Source organism: Meriones unguiculatus, chromosome 2 (assembly GCF_030254825.1).
Source record: "Meriones unguiculatus strain TT.TT164.6M chromosome 2, Bangor_MerUng_6.1, whole genome shotgun sequence".
In the NCBI taxonomy this organism is placed as follows: Eukaryota; Metazoa; Chordata; class Mammalia; order Rodentia; family Muridae; genus Meriones; species Meriones unguiculatus.
In genome coordinates this window covers 160,727,398-160,742,700 of record NC_083350.1, presented here as the reverse complement: position 1 = coordinate 160,742,700, position 15,303 = coordinate 160,727,398, and positions in this window count along the sequence as shown.

Below are 15,303 nucleotides of genomic sequence, written 5' to 3'. Positions count from 1 at the left end.
TTTTGTCAAATGCTTTTTCAGCATCTAAGGAGATTATCATGTGTTTTTTTTTTCTTTCAGTTTGTTAATATGGTGGATCACATTGATGGATTTCCGTATATTGAACCACCCCTGCATGCCTGGAATGAAGCCTACGTGGTCATAATGGATAGTATCTTTGATGTGTTCTTATATTCGGTTTGCAAGTATTTTGTTGAGTATTTTTGCATCAATGTTCATAAGGGAGATTGGCCTGAAATTCTCTTTCTTTGTTGAGTCTTTGTGAGGTTTAGGTACCAAGGTGACTGTGGCTTCATAGAATGAGTTTGGTAAAGTTCCTTCTGTTTCTATTTTGTGGAATAGTTTGAAGAGAATTGGAGTTAGCTCTTCTTTGAAGGTATGGTAGAATTCTGCGCTGAAACCATCTGGTCCTGGGCTTTTTTTTTTTTTTTTTTTGGATGGGAGACTTTTGATGACCGCTTCTATTTCTTTGGGGGATATAGGACTATTTAGTTGATTTACCTGGTCCTGATTCAGCTTTGGTAAGTCAAATTGATCAAGAAGATTGTCCATTTCATTTAGATTTTCAAATTTTGTGGCATATAGACTTTTGAAGTAAGTCCTAATGATTGTTTGGATTTCCTCAGTGTCTGTAGTTATGTCCCCCTTTTCATTTCTGATTTTGTTGATTTGGGTGGTGTCTCTCTGCCTTTTAGTTAACTTGGCTAAGGGTTTGTCTATCTTGTTGATTTTCTCAAAGAACCAGCTCTTGGTTTCATTGATTCTTTGAATTGTTTTATTTGTTTCTAATTGATTGATTTCAGCCCTGAGTTTGATTATTTCCAGCCATCTACTCCTTTTTGGTGTGTTTGCTTCTTCTTTTTCTAGGGTTTTTAAGTGGGCCATTAAGTTGCTTGAATGAGCTGTCTCGAATTTCTTCTTGAAGGTACTTAGTGCTATGAACTTTCCTCTTAGCACTGCTTTCATTGTGTTCCACAAGTTTGGGTATGTTGTGTCTTCATTTTCATTGAGTTCTAGGAAGAATTTAATTTCTTTCTTCATTTCTTCCCTGACCCAGCTGTCATTTAGTAACAAGTTGTTCAGTTTCCGTGTGTATGTAGGCTTTTTGCTATTTCTGTTGTTGTTGGGGTCCAGCTTTATTCCATGGTGATCAGACAGGATACAAGGGATTATTTCAATCTTCTTGTTTCTGTTGAGGCTTGTTTTGTGACCAACTATATGATCTATTTTGGAGAAAGTTCCATGAGGTGCTGAGAAGAATTCTTTTGTGTTTGGGTGTAAGGTTCTGTAAATGTCTGTTAGGTCCATTTGATTCATGACCTCTGTCAGAGACATTGTTTCTTTGTTTAATTTCTGTCTTGTTGACCTGTCCTTTGTTGAGAGTGGGGTGTTGAAGTCTCCCACTATTAATGTGTGGGGATCTATATGTGGTTCAAGATTTATCAATGTTTCTTTTACAAATGTGGGTGCTCTTATATTTGGGCCATAAATGTTCAGGATTGTGATGTCTTCCTGGTGGAATTTTCCCTTGGTGAGTATGAAGTGTCCTTCCCCATCCCTTTTTATTAATTTTGGTTGAAAGTCTATTTTATCAGATATTAGAATGGCTACTCCTGCTTGCTTCTTGGGTCCATTTGCTTGGAAAGTCATCGTCCAACCCTTTACCCTCAGGTAATGTCTATCTTTGTGCCTTAGGTGTGTTTTTTGTATGCAACAGTTTGATGGGTTTTGTTTACGTATCCATTCTGTTAGTCTGTGTCTTTTTATTGGAGAGTTGAGTCCATTGATGTTGAGAGAGATTAATGACCAGTGGCTGTTAGATCCTTTGATTTTGATGTTGGCTGTGGTCCTAATGTTGTGTGCTTGGTTGCTTTTTGTTTTACTGTAGTAAGGTTAATTATTTCCTGTGTTTTCTTGAAAGTAGCTAATTTTCTTGGGTTGTATTTTCCCTTCCAGTGTCTTCTGTAATGCTGGATTTGTGTGTAGGTATTGTTGAAATTTGTTTTTGTTATTGAATATCTTGTTTACTCCGTCTATGAGGACTGAGAGTTTTGCGGGGTATAGTAGCCTGGGCTGACATCTGTGTTCTCTTAGGGTCTGCATGATATCTGTCCAGGCCCTTCTGGCTTTCATAGTCTCTGTTGAAAAGTCAGGTGTGATTCTAATAGGTTTGCCATTATATGTTACTTTGCCTTTTTCCCTTTCAGCTTTTAGTATTTTTTCTTTGTTCTGTATACTTACTGTTTTAATTATTATGTGGCGGGAGGATTTTCTTTTCTGGTTAAATTTGTTGGGTGTTCTGTAGGCCTCAGGTATTCTTATTGGCCTCTCCTTTAACTTGGAGAAATTTTCTTCAATGGTTTTGTTGAATATATTTTCTGGGCCTTGGAGAAGGGAATCTTCTTTTTCCTCTATTCCTATTATTCTTAGGTTTTGTCTTTTCATGTTGTCTTGGATTTCTTGGATGGTCTGTGTCAGGAATTTTTTGGATTTAACATTTTCTTTGACAGATACATCGATTTCTTCCATTGTGTCTTCTACACCTGAGATTCTTTCTTCCATCTCTTGTAGTCTGTTGGTTATGCTTACCTCTGTAGTTCCTGTTTTCTTCCCTAAATTCTTCCTCTCCATTATTTCCTCCATTTGTGTTTTCTTTAATTTTTCCAGTTCTATCTTCAGATCTTGAGTTGTTTTGTTTACTTCCTTCACCTGTGTGATTGTATTTTCCTGTTTTTCTTTTATTTCCTTCAGCTCTGTTTCTTTTATTTCTTTCAGTGATTCAATTATTTCTTCTCTGAAGGCCACAAACTGTTTGGCTGCATCTTCCCCTATTTCTTCATAGATGGCCATAATCTGCTTTTCTTTAACTTCCTCCATTTCTTTATGGATAGCCATGATCTGTTTGGTTTTATCTTCCTCTAATTCTTTACGTATTTTATTTGTTTCCTCTATTATCCTCTTCATCAGCATAGATGTAAGGTCATCACCTTGGTTTTCTATTATGCTGGGTTGTCCAGGGCTGCTGGCCCCTGGATGGCTGAGTTCTGGAGATGCCATATTGCTCTGTCTTTTGTTGTTTGGGCTTTTACGCTGACCTCTACCCATTGGGCTGTTTTAGGTGTTGGCTGTTAGTTTCTGTGCTTCCTGGAGTCCTGAGGTAGGGAGAATCCCCTTGGCCAGAAGATGATTTTCCCTGAAGGAGGCCTCCTCTGCTTTTTGGGTATGGTCATTGTATGGCCGTTGTTTCTCAGGAATTGCCACTGCTCACCTCAGGTGTATAGACCTGAGTAGTAGCTGTGGTTTTGTTAGTTAGGGGGGCTCTCCTCTTACCCATAGAAGTTCTCAAGTCAGTTGCTCCACTGCTGAGTTTCTCGTTCTGAATTTAGTAAGCTGTTGTTGTTGTTGTCGTTACACTGTTTTCCAGATACAGCCCTCTTGAAGATCCTGCTGATTCCCTAGCTGTGGGGTTTTCTCCCAACAGGGAAACTCAGTCTGGTATCCTGGGGCACACAGTTCTGTTCGGGAAGGTGAGAGGAGCATCCAGCAAGTCTCTGGGCCAGGGGCTGAGTGCTCCGCTCTAGGCCTGGAGAATGTGCACCTAGGTTGAGTTGGCGCCTGGGGGCGCCGCTCTAGTCTGGATGCTGTGCAGGCCTCTCTAGGCTGGCAACTGAGGGCTCCTCTCTGGTCTGGAGGCAGGGCGCCTCACTCTGGGCTGGAAGCTGTGTGTCCCTGTCTGGAACGGCAGCTGCAGGCACCGCTCTAGTCCGGACGCTGTGCACCCAGGTCTGGGATGGCAGCTGAGGGCACCACTTTGGTCTAGAGGCTTTACGCTCTGATCTGGGCTGGCAGTGTGTGTCCCCTTCTGGGCCAGATTGGGGACTGCCGTTCTGTCTGGGATGGTGTGTAGAACCCGCGGGCACAGTTGCGTTTGGCTCTGCCTTTCTGACCTTTGGGAGCCTGGGCGTCTGCCTAAACTGGGAACTTTCCCCAAGACCTTTTCGGGGTGGGGGTGTTGGCTGAGTGCTCTGAGATCAGACCAGCCGATTCCCTCCCTGTGGGTTTGCACCCAACAGTGAAACTCAGTCTCTGGTCCCCTGGGGCCCACAGTTCTATCTGAGGCGGTGAATCAGGTGTATAGGCAGGGCTCTGTGCCGGAGCCTGGGTCCCCTGCTCTGGCTCTGGGCTGGCTCCTGGGGTGCCCGAGGAACCCGAGTCTTTTCCAGGGGATGTCTGGGTGACCTAAGGTTGGTCCCAATCATTTCCTGCACCCTGGGGTTATCTCTAGACTGGATATTCTAGTCTCTGATGCTGTGGTGAGCACAGTTCAGTCTGGGACCGTGACCAGAGCACCCTGGCGTGTGGCTCTGAACTGGGGCTGGCGACCAAGCACTTGGCGGAACCAGAATCTCTTCCGAGGTTTAGCAGGGTGAGTTAAAAGCTGATTGAATCCCCCACCATGGGGAATCCTCTCACCTGGGAAACACAATCACTTGTGTTTTATGGCCACGAGTTCTGATTGCTGGTCACTGTGCCGATACTGCTGTGCTGCTGCTCAGAATGAGAGTCCTCCCGGCGCCACCATCTTGCCCTGCCTCCTCCACTGGGAACATTTTAAATGGGTAAACATTATCATGAACAACAGGAATTATTGAATAAGGATTCATTTATGAAAATGTGTGATTACAATAAGACAGAGTGAGAACCCCTTCTTCAGTGTAAGACTATTACAAATTTCAAATAAATAAGTTATAAGTGACTTTATCTCTTTTGTGCTATGTTTCATTGATAAATTTTATTCTCCTCTGATGAAAGTTAACCTGCCTGTTTTGATTTTCTTCAAAAGGTAATATATTTTAATTATTAAATATGTTTATGTTTAACATGCATTCATCCTCAGTACTTGGCTTGTAGTTGCTAAATAACAAGTTAAATTGCATGCAATCAGGATCATTTCGTTGACATTTCTAATCTTGTATAGCATGTGCTTGTTGAACAAATATATAGTTTATTGAGAAACTAGTATTAAAATCTACCAAAATTAAAATTAAATCAATAAAATTTACTGTGCAATAAAATATTTAAGGCTATTTTATTGCTAACAAAAAATAATTGTATTTATTAAAATGAAGAAAGTTTATATAACCTTTGAGAGTCATTGGTATTTAAAGATGAATGTCCACATTGTCAGGAGAAATAGGTCTTGACTGTGCATCTTGCCTTTATTGTGTGATGTTAGGGCAATAAAGTGTCTGGTTTGCTATGTATGAAATGGAAAATAATTTTGTAGCAAGTGGGAAACAAGTCTCAACACCCACTTTGCCTCTAAATTCTTCTAATCCCATGCAAATGCTTTTCTAAAAATACCACCTTCGTTTTCTTACAATTAGCCTTCATTATTTCCCTAACCCACCAGTCCCATTGTCTACCAGAAATTTCTGAATCGCTTAGACCTTTCATTAGGAAAAGGAAACCTGGATGCAAATTGCTTATTAAGCTCTAAGCAGGAGCTGCAGAGCTTGTGACAGATGGCATTTTCCTTTCCAGAGAACTGAAAAGTGGCTCTCTCTCTTCTCAGGGAAGGTGGCATGCTGGGGCTGCCAAGCCAACTTTTGAACTTTTGAAATTCCCTCATTTGCAGGTCTCTATGAAGGAACATAGCAGCTGCCGCAGGAGGCGTGGAGCAGGGTGCCTGTACCAGATGACACTGGGGGCGAAAATCAAACGTCCATGTGGCTGCTCACACACTGATGGGTTTTGTGCTGTCTCATAGAGTCCACTGTATGTGGAGACACCGTAATTTGGGGTGGCAAGAAGCGGGGAGAGAGGAGACACATATTCTGGATGGATCTTTAATTTTAACGCCAGTTTTAACATCAGTTCATGTTTGCCAGTCAAGCGTCACAAATAAAGTTATTTGAATTGGTGTCAGTCATCACTGTGTCATGGTTAAACACATTCAGGTCATGGATCCAATAATCTCCATGCTGGCTCTCAATTTTCAGTTTAAGGCTGACAGTGGGGAAACCTAAGTTTGGAACTTCTGCAGACTGAGTCTGGCTGGTCTAGGTTACTTGTGCCTTCAGAAAAGGAAAGAGAACAAAACTCTTGTGGAGGCACTCTTATAATTAGGGCAAAATGCTAAGTGTGTAATACTAAAAAGAAAAACATGGAAGAAACTTCAGTTCAGAATTGAGGAGCTAACAGCATTCAACAGTAAATAGAGCTGACAGCTACCGCTTCTTCATGGGAGTCAGAGCAGTATCTGTTTAGATATGGAGTTAGTTGTGGACATGAAGCCTCTCTCTCTCTCTCTCTCTCTCTCTCTCTCTCTCTCTCTCTCTCTCCCTACCCTCTCTGACTTTCTTCTTCCTTTTCTATCACACACATACACATCTTTTTAAATATGAGTGTTCTGGTATATTAAAAATACTATCATGGAAAATGTTAGTGTAGTTTTTCCCATTTTATTCACCACAAACACAAGTGAGCGAGCACCTCTGAGCTGCCTTTTCTTGGCGCAGCACAGATGCATGCCTTGCTTCTTCGGAAGATTATGTGTGGTACTGAGTGGAGGGTGTGAGGACCCCAGATCTATGTCTCCAAAACCTCCGGAGGAGAAGGATGGTGTCTCAAGTTCCAGTGCTCTTAATATAAAGATGGGCTGGTTTTTAACCGTATATCATCATGCACCAGAAATCATTGTTTCTGTCAAAACCAGGGCTCAGATCTCTTGAAGATCCAACAAGACCATAACAAAGCTCTCTCTCCGTCTCTCTGTCTCTCTCTCTCTCTCTCTGTCTCTCTGTCTCTCTCTCTCTCTCTGTGTCTCCCTCCTTCTCTTCTTTTCTGCCTCTCTCCCCCCTTTCCCTCCTTCTCACCCCTCAGTCTGTCAGAGAGATGAGGACAGAATACAGAATTTCTATCCTTTTCTATGAAACAACTTCATAAATGCTAGCTTAGATTTAATTTTTCAGAAAAAGATGGTATAAGCCTATTTTATGTCATGGTTAATATAACTTATTTGAGATAAATACAAAGCTAACTATGCGTATGTGTATCACAATGAAAATGCTGTATGTCAAAGACTAAGGGAAAAAAATTTTGAGGAAGTTAGGGGATTAGATGTCTTGCTCTTTTATAAGAAAAAAACAGGTTGATGGTTTTGTCTCATCAAATGGTTGTGGAAACCCAGATGGCAGAGGGTAAAAGACTTCCCAGGGCCAACCCAGGCCACAGCAGATCTCTTCCAAAGCCCTTGAAGGCTGAAGGAACGTGTCCAGATATAGGACAGTCAGAAAATAACAGAGCATATCAGAGGGATCAATGTGTACTTCATCCTTGTTCACATGCACATAAATTAATTCTGGGAGACTTAAAATGGAAATGTGACATTGGGCTTGTCACGCATGTTGAATGAAGAACTAAGACAATCTGACAACGAGCGGAGCTGGTGTATAGTAGTCATTCTGTTTTGCACTCGGGAAAGTAGCAAAATGCCAAGCAATGGTGTGTTTCCCATCAGGAGCACGGCTGTGAACCCCTTTATTTCAACAAGTGAAATGGTATGACTGAAAAGTGGAGAAGTCAGTGTGACCCGTGTTGATTTCTTCCTGGGCAGTTGTTGGGAACGTTTTCAATGTTTTCCTAACAGGTTATGATGACGTGGTCCCCACAGGTGTGACTCACACAGAGCAGATGCTCAGATCCTAGAGTAATGCCCAACCACCTTCCCAAAGTGGAACTGTTCTGTGTGGCGTTAGCAGTGTGCTGCTCCCAAAGCCATGGATCTCATCCCCTCCCACGTGTAAGGCAGCGTGGAGGAGAGAGCTGTCCTCTCAAAGGACCAGCCCTGCCACACACACAGCCCGTGCCTCTCACTAAAGCAACTCCACACAGCACACACCAGAGTGGATCACTGTTCAGCTTTTCTCTAGAAGGGTGGCACTTCTCAACAACTCCTCTCTTCCCCTTTTCAAAGTTGTAACAATGTTTAAACTTTCACTTTGATATCTTTTTCCTTCATGGAATTATCAGCCTGGAATCCATTGGGCTGTGACCAGTGACTCAGGTGAGCTTCATACAATGTGCACTGCAGCCCAGCCCAGCCCAGCCCTCCTCACTGCAACCCTCCTCATGGTGGTCCTCCTCACTGCAGCCCTCCTCACTGCAGCCCTCCTCACTGCAACCCTCCTCACTGTGGTCCTCCTCACTGCAGCCCTCCTCACTGCTGCCCTCCTCACTGCAGCCCTCCTCACTGCAGCCCTCCTCACTGCAGCCCTCCTCACTGCAGCCCTCCTCACTACAGCCCTCTTCACTGCTGCCCTCCTCACTACAGCCCTCCTCACTGCAGCCCTGCTCACTGCAGCCCTCCTCACTGCAGCCCTCCTCACTGCAGCCCTCCTCACTGCAGCCCTCCTCAATGCTGTCCTCCTCACTGCTGCCCTCCTCACTGCAGCCCTCCTCACTGCAGCCCTCCTCACTGCAGCCCTCCTCACTGCAGCCCTCCTCACTGCAGCCCTTCTCACTGCGGCCCTCCTCACTGCGACCCTACTGCTCCAATGCTTCAAAAATGCCCAGTGAGAACCTGTCATTATTTCATCTCTGGCACTCTAGTCTCATTTCACAGTAGTTGAATTTCTCCTTCCTTATGATTATTTCATGTTTCAGAGGCTCAAAACAAAAGTTAATGCTTTACGATAGATCTGTATCTGAATATCATATCCCTAAGAATACAGTGATGTTAAACAATGCTCAGTGTAGGCCTTTTACTGATTTCTCTTCCAACTATTTAATCAATTTTATAAAAAAAAAAACAAAAAACAAATTTGTTTGCATTCACAACAATGAGCAGTAAGAAAATGGGAAGAAAAGCGACACCAGGGAGCAGACTTTGCTGAAGGCGGGCCTCCTTCAGTGGGAAGATGTCATGCTTGCAGGGTCAGCCCTCTTCACTGGAGACAGCAGTGAATTTTCATGCGGGTTTCCCTTCTGTTCCCACTGCTCTGATGTCTGATAAATTCTTCATTCTAGATCACATTCCTTCTTTTCGTGATGAAAGGATAGTCTTGCCACAGCATACTAGAGTCTGACATCACCAGCCCCAGCAGCCTGTAAAGTCTTCCGAGATCTTGGTTAAGATGGTTTTTGTCTGTTGAGGGCTTTTCTGTTCTACCTGTTAGGGCTTTTACAAGACTTCCCATTTCATCATGTGTGTTAGGCCCAAAGTTCCCTTGGATGCTTATGGGTTGTTTTGCTTTGACCCCCTTTTTAACTCAGCCTTGTTTTCTAGGAACATGGGAAATGGAAGCCTTGCTGCCTCATGGCTGAAATTGTAGGCCATGGATGAATAAGCCGATGAGCATCTGGTGAGAGGCTAGCAGAGCTAGCAGAGCTTCCACGGAGATCCACCCCACCCCAATCTCACCGGTTTTCAGCTTTGAATTTTAGAGGCAGGTCTGAGCACTTTCCAGAACAAGATGACCCTGGGATGGGTCTTACTGTTTTCATGACACTGGACACTTACTCAATGCTAAAAGTATTTTTTTTTTTTTTTAGTATTATAAGGCATTCTTCTCATTCTACCCCATCCTGGTAACTTTCCATCCTTCTCATTAAATGGTCCATGTGCTTATTTTTTTCCCTTCCTGAAAAATCATAGTTTATAAAAAGCCTGAATTTAAATACATAATCTTTTGCCGCTGGCCCTAAAAGAAAAATAAATGAACTCATTAAATATGTCAGTTCAGGCAGAGAAAGTCTCATCATTTATTTAAATTGTTCTGTTGAGACTGATAATATTTGGTACCCATAAAATATTGATAATTTTTCATGAGGACAAATACTTTTGAGTTCAGGGGAGAATGTTTTAGAACTTCAGAATGAGGGTTATAATAATTGCTTAATTAAACACAACATGCGAGACAAATGAGGTAATTAACTTGAATGTTACTAGCTTCCAGCTAGTAAACATAACCTAAACACCCAGTAACACATACTTTTAAGCACCAGCATTCTGCCAAACCCCGCTTTATAAAGCAAGTCTTAGGATTCCAAGCTTCTTCCCACGGCCCAGAGACAGTGGCTGAATTTCTATCAAATTGACCTCTACTGTCATATTTACTGACAGGAATCTGAATGACAAGAATATCAGAATACACTTTTGTAACATCTAAGCAATGGCTTCAAATAGGTGAAGGAATGATGCTCTTTGTGAAGACTACAGCCAACAGGAGCAACTGTGTGCTAAGCTGAAGGAGGCTGGACTAGTTGGTAAGATTTGAGGATAAAGAGCATACTGAGACCCATCACTTAGGGCCCTGCAGAACATTGTATGAACTGGCTTTTTACCATCAGTGGCATAAAACAGTTCATTGCAGAGATATTACAAACCCAAACAAGGTTTTTACAATCCATGCTTAACACTGTTATGCTTTCGAGATGTGAAGACCTGTTATGCAGGATAGATTCTGTTTGTCTCATAGTATTTTATTTAATATTAATACATACAAAATAATGTGTTTAGATCAAACTAACCCCCATCTTCTTCCTACTAAATTTTCCCCAGTGCCTCATGATTTTCCCTCCCAACTTCATGTGATGTCTTTAACACCCATGGAGTCCACTTTGCAGACTGAATGCACCTGTGTGGGGGACTGGGCCACGGTCAGCCTCTCATGTCCCAGTTCCTGGAGGAAAACTGACTTTCCTTCCATCTGCAATCGTCAATTGCCCCTCAGCTGGGATGGGACTTCCTGAGTCCCTCCTCTCCATGCTCAGATTCTGTCTGTCTCATGAGTGTAGTGCCAGCCACTGTGAGCTCAAGTGTTTAACTGCACTATCATATCTGTGAAGACCGTTTTGTTCCAGGTGTCCACTCCCTCCGGCTCTTACAATCTTCCCACTCCTTCTTTTCCTGTAAATCTCTGAGCCTTGCAGGTGGAGAGTGTGATACAGATGTCGCATTTAGAACTGAGTGCTCACACCCTCTTTCTGCATGCTGACTGGTTTTCTCCACTAACCATCATCTACTGCAAAAAGCAGCTGTGTGGAGAGATGCACTGATCTATGGATACAAAGATGAGAACTCAGGGGGTGGTCTTTTTATTATTATGTCCATTTAGCAGAATAAGAGTTCTAGCTATTCCTATAGGGCCTATGGTCTAGCCAACCACAGGGTTTTGGCCCAGTTAATGGAACCAAGCATAAGTTTCATCTTGTGGCAAAGCCTTGAAATCCAATCAGAATGTGTTTGGTTTGGTTTCGAGTTGGGGTCTCACACAGCCCAGGCTAGCCTCAGACTTGTTTTGTATCTGAGGTTGGACTTGAACTCCTGACCTTTCTACTTCTACCTCGAGAACCATAGGATAACAGTCACGTGCCACAATATCTGGCTCCCAAGAGAATCTTGTTTTGTGCTTGTTTCCACAAGTTCCTTGTGAAACCCTCTACAGCGCTTCTCTGAACTTGCAGACTTTGACCAAATCTTTTTCTCTGCGGGCGTATGGATTTATGAGTCAAGCAGACAAATAGGAATGGCTGTGAGAAATTCCACAGAGGGCAGGAAGGGAGATGTGAAAGATGAGTATTTGTGGACAGCATTCAATACCTCTGTGAGAGAAGAAATAAAGCTGGAAACCCCCAACGGAACACCACGGAGCTGACATGAAGTATCTTAACCATGTTCTAACATGGGGGAAAGAGACACAAAGACAGATACAATGGAATGCATTCTTTAGGGGGGGCATGTTGGAATTCATCCAGGGTTTCATCATTGAGAGATGACAGAGCCTGCTGAATTCAGAAGACATTTTGAAGATGCGGGGCTGAAAAACACGATTACCTTCAAGAGTAAATTTAGCTGATCCTAATTTTGTCATGAATTTTTGGCAGTTTTGACATTTTCACTATAAGATTAACTATGAAAATTTAAATTAAAATTTAAAAAAGATTAACATGTGGATGTTATAAGATAGATTAGGTAAAAATAATGGCAATTATAAGCAATATGACTTGGATGAGTCACCAAGATTGAGAGGAAGAAATGTTAAACTCTTCACTTAGGAATTATTATTTTTAAAGGCAGAAAAATTTCAGCCCTATTTTCTAAAACATTTATCTTGAAGAACACAATCACAACTCATAGAATTTTTTTTTTTTTACAAACTCAAAAGATGCACAAAACAAGACCTTGCCTACTGCAATAGATGTTACAGAAATATCAGTATGTTTATGTGGCAAATACAGCATGCTTTGTTATTAAAAATAAAGTGAATTTGCATATGTTTGCTTTGGGAAAGAATTTAAAAGTACAATGTGAAGGTGTACACGGGGATGCATCATTAAAGTGTTTTACGGAATGCAGTTTAAATGGCACACGACTTCATTCTTTGACAAAATCAGTCTCCCTTCATTCCAGAGCTATATGTCAATGCATTTAAAGAAATTTTCAGTAGAAACTTTACTTGACAATGACTATTTAATCTCCTAATGTACGATTAAGGGCACAAAATAAAAGCCAAATTAAAAAAGAAAGGAAAACATACACAACCCTCTATCTGTCTCATGTTTCTGTAGATCTGTGAGCAAGGCATTGGCTAATCATTTCTAGAATGTTCACTCACTGACTCTCTGGAAGGAAACGCTGAAGGCTTCTCTCAGGGACAGGGGCTGGCGTTTTGACCCACTTGGCGTACAGGCCCTGACGCCTCTGGAACAGAGAGGACAGGTGTGACCATTGTCTAGTCTACTTAAGGTAATCATCCCGATGGAGGAAAAGCCAGGCATGCCTCCAGTCCATCTTGCCAGAATCGGGTCCCTAAAATCAGGAACCCTCTCCCAGGACACACTAAGATACATAAACAAGCTAAGGAGCCTCCTCTAGTCTGTGCCCTGAGAACTGGTGTAACGGATCCTGTTGGGCCTTTTGCGCTTTCAGGCATTGCGTTACATTAAGCACAGTGGTTTCTTCAGGCCATTAGCAACCCTCGAACTGCAGAAATACACTCAGATTCATGTGTGTCCAGGCTAGTGATGACAGGATAAGAAGCCACTCTGATGCAGAACTGGGAAGGCCAGGAGAAAGGACTAGTTAATACAAGCAGCAGTCCTGATGGAGGGAAACCCTGCCACGCTTTGCTTCTCTGGCAGAGTCTTTCTAATCGTGCTGGGGGACGGAGTGTTCTAGCCAGTGAGCAAGTCAACCAGTGGAAATTGGCGCCTATGAAGAATACCTGGGTTAGATTTGTGGGGTTCTTAACGGGTCACAGAAATAGGGAAAGTGATTTGCTTATTCATAAATGGTAGGAAGAATCGTCCCTCAAACAACATGTTTAGGGTTAGTTCATCTTTTCTTGATTCAAATAACATACCAGCAAAACACAAAGGTTTTTGCCCCATTTATATCTACTGTGAAAAGCATATTTCAGTGAGACAGACACATTAGAAATATTATTCCAAAATATTTTAGTCTTGAAGCTTTAGGATTTTGTAGACCAGGATAGTAAAAATATATACCTATAGTTTCAATCTTTCCCGTTAAAACAAAGAATATTTATTTAAATCAAAAACCCAAAAGGGTGGGGTTGCAGGACAGGCGACAGTGATAAGATTCTGGAAAGTATAGTATAAACTGATATGCTAATTTGCTGAGACCTGAGAAAGCTCTATCACAAACTCTGAGAAAAAAAACAAGAGCCAACCTATGAAGGTTAATCTTGGCTGTCAGCTTGATTATATTAAGAAATGGCTAGACAATAGCAAAGCCCACCTCTGTGGGCGTCTCTGAGCTAATGCCTCTTGATTCCATTGATGGACTTATTCTTAATATGAGTCACTATTAGACACAGTAAGAAGTTGGAGGTGGCATCAAGTGGGAGAAAGTAGGCCGTGCCTTGGGGTCTGTATTGTGTCCCGGGCACTTCCCCTGTCATTTTCTCTCTGCTTCCTGTCTACCATGACATGAATAGACTCTAGCTGGCTCTACCACCACGATGTTGCATCTTACCAAGAATCAATTAGTATTGACTCAAATCTCAGGGACTATGAACCAAAATAAACAACATCTTCCTTCTAAGTTGCTTCTGTCAGTTATTTGCGTACACAAAAGTCAATAATAGGCCATTTTGAAAAAGGCCTCAGATACAAAAAGAAATAGTTCCACAATCATGTAGCATTGGAGGTAGTCTGCCTAAATATGAAAAATTGTCTTAAAGTTGTTTTTGAAGGAGTCAACTCTCTTGGCCTGTGTCCTTCTATCAGCTCCCAGAAAGCTGGCAGTCAGCCCTGCACGCACACACACACACACACACACACACACACTTCCAGGCACGTGTGTTTAAAGATCAACAGGAAGATGTCCTGTTATTGACACCTGAGGTAAGCAAAGATGACCACCTTTAAGGGGACTCATTTGGTCAACTCTAATATACACATAAACAGCAGAAATAAAAAACTGGTAAGCCTGAGGAAGCTGGAGCTTGGGGAACATTGTGGAAGACTGGGAGAGATACCCGCAAGAGCCAGAGTCTGGCAAGGGTCAGAGAGAACTGGTGCCTTCCACCATAACGGCCGCTGCCCTCAGGAACTCGCAGCAGCCGGGGCTTCCCGCACTAGGTCAACACTGCAGCATGGAGAGGAAGGAGCTGGCTAGTTCCCACCCTAACCCAGGAGCTATGGACAGCTGATGACTTCTGTGGTGGGGAGATGTTTTTCTTTAAAGATGTGGACTCCGGTAGGTTAACCATGTGCAAGTAAATGGCCCCACATCCAGGAATGTATGGACAAGACAAATTGGCCTGGGTGGGTTATAAAAATAATTAAAAATAAAACAGGAAAGGACATGACCTTGGGAGGGATGGGGAGGAGGAAATACAACTAGAAAAAGTTAGGGGAAGGAGGTATGATCAAAAGACATCGTATTCAAGTATGAAGCTAAAGCAAGTTAATACCAATATTTTATTTAAAAAGGTAAAGCAGAAGAAGCATCTCAAAAAGACAGCAACAAAACAGAAAATTTTAAAAATACATTAAAAAATTTTAGAGTGTGCCCAATCTCTGGATGAGAAAATCTTTACAAAGCTTAACTGAAAATGAGCATAAATAAACAAGACAGTTTAGGCTGCAGCTGGTATCAGAGGAAAGCTGCCATCAGGAGATGGTATGTCTGAACCGTGCCAAAGTCTGTGCCCTTCCCTCCTGCGGGGCCTGAATAAGGTGAAGACACTATTGAATGTCACAGACAGCTCCGAAGAGCATACAGAGTGATCTCCTTGCCTTGGACAGCCCAGCCTGTTAGATTGGCATTTC